A 4892-nucleotide genomic window follows, 5' to 3' on the forward strand; every position below is an offset into this window, starting at 1 on the left:
ATCTATCTATCTATCTATCTATCTATATATATATATATGAGAGAAGACGGGTTGATGTATGCTGCATACAAGAGGTAAGATGGAGAGGTGCTTCAGCTAGGGTCCTCACAGGCAAGGCACATAGGTATAAAGTCTTCTGGCAAGGTAACATGGATGGTGTAGGGGGTGTAGTCATTCTCCTTGCGGAGAAATGGGTGGATAAGGTCATAGAGGTTGTCAGGGTTTACGATAGAGTGCTTAAGCTCAGGTTAGTCCTACAGAGTGGCACAGCTACGATTATCTCCGCCTATGCCCCACAAGCGGGACTACCAAATGATCAGAAGGACCACTTTTATGATACCCTTCTACAGGCTACCTCAAAGACTAGTGGCAAGGACCTCATCTTTGTGGGTGGAGACTTTAATGGGCATGTTGGGCGGGAATCAGGTATCTTCACTGGGGTACACGGTGGCCATGGTATTGGCACCAGAAATGATGAGGGAACTAGACTACTGGAATTCTGTGATGCATGTAACCTTTTAATCTGCAACACTAACTTCAAGAAGCCTGGCTGCCACCTTATAACCTATCAGTCAGGAGACTCCGCTAGCCAAATAGACTTCATCTTCACCAGACAGCGGGATGCAGGGTCGCTCTTAAATACAAAGATCCTCCCGGGTGAAGAATTATCCCTCAGCATAGGCTAATCATCAGTGACTTTGAGCTTGAGGCCAGAAGGACTCCAAGAAACAAACCAATCCAGAAAAGAAGGATTTGGAAGCTAAAGAACCCTTCACATGGTCAGATATTTAGGGACATCCTCATCAAGAAATTTGATGAGAGGGAGGAGGAGCTTCAGACGTTGGACATAGAAGGTAGCTGGGAATTCTTACGGGACAGCTTGCTGAGTGCCAGAGATTAAGTCTGTGGATGGTGCAAAGTCCCTTCCAGACCTAGAGTTACGTGGTGGTGGAATAGTTCAGTAGACAAAGCCATTAGTGCAAAGAGACAGGCCTGGAAAGCCTGGAGGGATGGGGGTAGCAGGGAACTGTACCAGGTAGCCAAAAGGGAGGCTGGGCAGCAGGTATACATAGCCAAAGATGTAGCAGAAAAGAAGTTTGCCAATGTCCAGCGACGTGAGGACCAAAGAGCTGAGGTATTTCGGATTGCCAGACAGTGTGTGAGAGAAAATAGTGATGTTACAGGAGAGAAATGTGTCCGCATGGATGATGGGGCACTTGCTTTTAATGTTGGTGAAAAGAAAGAGGCTTGGAGAAGCCATTAGGAAAGACTGCTGAATGAGGAGAATGAATGGGAGGAGGAGAGCCTGCCAAATGTTGACCCAGTAGAGGGACCAGCTATCCGAATAGACAGCTCCTTTGTAGTTAAGGCAATTAAGGATATGAAACCAAGTAAAGCCCCCGGCCCATCAGGAATCACTGCTGAGATGCTTAAAACAGCTGGCTATGTGGGCTATGGCCTAGTCATCTGCATTGTAAACCAGGTAGTTCATAATGGAGTCATACCCAATGACTGGCGTAGCAGCACCATAGTCAACTGCTACAAGGGTAAGGGTGATGCTCTAGATAGAAATAACTACAGGGGTATTAAACTGTTGGATCAGGTGATGAAGGTCACAGAGAGGGTCAGAACCCATCTCATTAGGGAGAGAATTTGCTTAGATGAGATGCAGTTCGGTTTTGTGCCGGGTAGAAGCACCACTGATGCTATATTCCTGGTTCGACAACTGCAGGAGAAGTACCTAGCTAAAGATACACCCCTCTACATAGCTTTTGTGGACTTGGAGAAAGCCTTTGACAGGGTTCCCCGATCCCTTTTCTGGTGGTCAATGTGGAAACTGGAGATTGACGAATGGCTAATAAGGGCTGTACAGGCTCTATACAGAGAGGCTGTCAGCAAGGTTAGGATTGGCAACGAATATAGTGAAGAATTCCGGGTAGAAGTAGGTGTACACCAAGGCTCAGCCCTCAGTCCCCTTTTATTCATCATAGTCCTCCAGACAATAACAGAGGAATTCATAACAAGATGCCCCTGGGAGCTCCTCTATGCTGATGACTGGCTCTCATAGCAGAATCACTACCGGAACTAGAAAAGAAATTTTGGGTGTGGAAGCAAGGGTTGGAATCAAAGGGCCTTAGAGTAAATGTAGCAAAGACCAAAGTTATAGTAAGCAGAAAGGCGAACTCAGCACACACACCCTCGGGCAGGTGGCCCTGCTCGATCTGTAGGAAAAGTGTAGGTAGAAACTCCATAAGATGTACCCAGTGTAAGCTATGGATGCATAAGAGGTGCAGCAACATCAAAGGGAAATTAACTGATAAGATAGCTTTCATGTGCAGCAGATGCACAGGGGCAATAGACACCACAGACACTCAGAAAACAGATTCCATCACACTCCAGGGGGAGAAACTAGAAGTAGTTGATAGTTTCCGCTACCTGGGTGACCAAGTTAGTAGTGGAGGTGGATGCTCAGAGAGTATCGCCACTAGAATATGAATAGCCTGGGCAAAGTTCAGAAAACTCCTACCCCTACTGGCGACAAAGGGTCTCTCGCTCAGAGTGAAAGGTAGATTGTATGATGCATACGTGCGAACTGCCATGCTTCACGGTAGTGAAACATGGGCCGTGACTGCAGAGGACATGCGTAGACTTGAAAGAAATGAAGCTAGCATGATCCACTGGATGTGTAATGTCAGTGTGCACGCACGACAGAGTGTAAGCACCCTGAGAGAAATGCTGGACATAAAAAGCATCAGATGTGGTGTGCAAGAGTGACACTTGCGATGGTATGGTCATGTACTGCGGATGGATGAGGAGAGATGTGTGAAGAAGTGCCACTCCCAAACAGTTGAAGGTATCAGGGGGAGAGGCAGACCCAGGAAGACATGGGATGAGGTAGTCAAGCATGACCTCAGAGCGTTGGGCCTCACTGAGGCAATGGTGAAGGACCGAGATCTCTGGAGATATGCTGTGACTGCAAAGACCCGGGCTGCTTCCTGCACCAGTTCCGCATAGCCCCTGCTCATTCAAAGTACCCTGGATTCCAGAACATCCCGCTGTGCTTGAGGAGACCTGTTGAGTCATGAACATGAACATCGAAATAAATATCAATGGAAATAGTAGTTGTGATACCTGTGCTGGTGGCACATAAAAAGCACCATCCGAACGTGGCCGTTGCCAGTGCCGCCTCGACTGGCTTCTGTGCCGGTAACACATAAAAAGCACCATCCGAACGTGGCCTATGCCAGCGCCGCCTTGACTGGCTTCTGTTCCGGTGGCACATAAAAAGCACCGTCCGAATGTGGCCGATGCCAGCACTGCCTCGACTGGCTCCAGTGCCGGTGGCACATAAAAAGTACCATCCGAACGTGGCCATTGCCAGCGCCGCCTTGGCTGGCTTCTGTGCCGGTGGCACGTTAAAAGCTCCAACCGATCATGGCCGATGCCGGATCCCCCCCCGGCACATGTGCAGGTGGCATGTAAAAAGTACCCACTACACTCGCTGAGTGGTTGGCATTAGGAAGGGCATCCAGCTGTAGAAACTCTGCCAGATCAGACTGGAGCCTGGTGCAGCCCCTAGCTTCCCAGACCCCGGTCAAACCGTCCAACCCGTGCTAGCGCGGAAAACGAACGTTAAACGATGATGATGATATATATATATATATGTATTTAATTTTTGGATTTGGTTTGCAAGATTCTTTATGTGAGTTTGTGTGTTGAAGCATATTCTGTTGTGTCTGGGGAGAGCCATTTTCTTTTTGTGCCTTGTAATATAACACACTCACCGGTAAAATTTCCACTTATTTCTTATTTTTATTTTCCTCAAATTTTCATTGCGTCTTGCAACCTTTTGAAGAGTCTTGACTCTTGAAAAGGTTGCAAGATGCAACGAAAATTTTAGGAAAATAAAAATAAGAAATAAATGGAAATTTTACCAGTGAATGTGTTATATTACAAGGCACAAAAAGAAAATGGCTCTCCCCAGACACAACAATGTATATATATATCAATATATCTTACCTCAGTTTTGTATTTGGCTTGCAAGGTTCCTGATGTGAATTTGTGTGTTGAAATAAATCTTGTGTCTTGGGAGGGTCATTGTGCTAAATAGGTAACCAACTAACTACTTGATCATTTGTTTAATGTGTTTGTTAAATAATCAATCAGTTGTCAGTTTGTCAAAGCCCTTTCATCATTATTTGTGACCTCATCAATGTCAAGCCTCCTCTCTTCAAGGTCTGTATGTGTGTGTGTGTGTGTGTGTGTGTGTGTAGCATGTGTGTGTGTGCGCGTGTGCATGCGTATTTGTATGTGTGTGTGTGAGTATGTAAGCATGCATGTATTTATATATAAATATACGTAATTATACATTTATTATGTATAGTTGACATGCATTTATTATTACCATCATCATCATCATCATCATCATCATCATTTAACATATATGTATATTTATACTTTAGCATTGCATCAGCTGGCTGGGAAATAAACCCAGGTTGCCCACATGGCAGGAAAGTCCCCATTTGGAGCCATCAATAATAAACTGATTTTTAGAATGAGGCAAAGATTTAGGGGCTTGCTCCACCTTTACCATGGGTTGGCCTGGCATTGCAGTACTTCCAGGATTCAGCCCATTTTCTCGCTGCCTGGCAGTAGTTGCAGTCAGACTGAAATGTCACCAGGAAAGCAATTTACAAAAGCCAGCCATGCTGCCTTCTCTAAACCCTCTCTGGTAAAACTGGATAGCATGGCCAGTCTCCAAACTTCTGTGGCATACTCATCGATCTGTTTCCCTATCCACCTGACCATTCCCATCTTAGCAAACATGGCATATGTTCCCTCCATATAAGCTTCCCTCAAGCACTGCTTGAACTTTGCTCTGCTCAATTGGT

At 45.8% G+C, this 4892-nt stretch overlaps 1 pseudogene; it reads left to right on the forward strand.

Moving 5' to 3' along the window:
- The first annotated feature begins 4515 nt into the window (after nucleotides 1-4515).
- Nucleotides 4516-4640, forward strand: LOC115216016 (annotated as a pseudogene).
- The last annotated feature ends 252 nt before the right edge of the window (nucleotides 4641-4892 follow it).

The sequence above is a fragment of the Octopus sinensis genome, linkage group LG9, assembly GCF_006345805.1.
Source record: "Octopus sinensis linkage group LG9, ASM634580v1, whole genome shotgun sequence".
NCBI classification, from domain to species: Eukaryota; Metazoa; Mollusca; class Cephalopoda; order Octopoda; family Octopodidae; genus Octopus; species Octopus sinensis.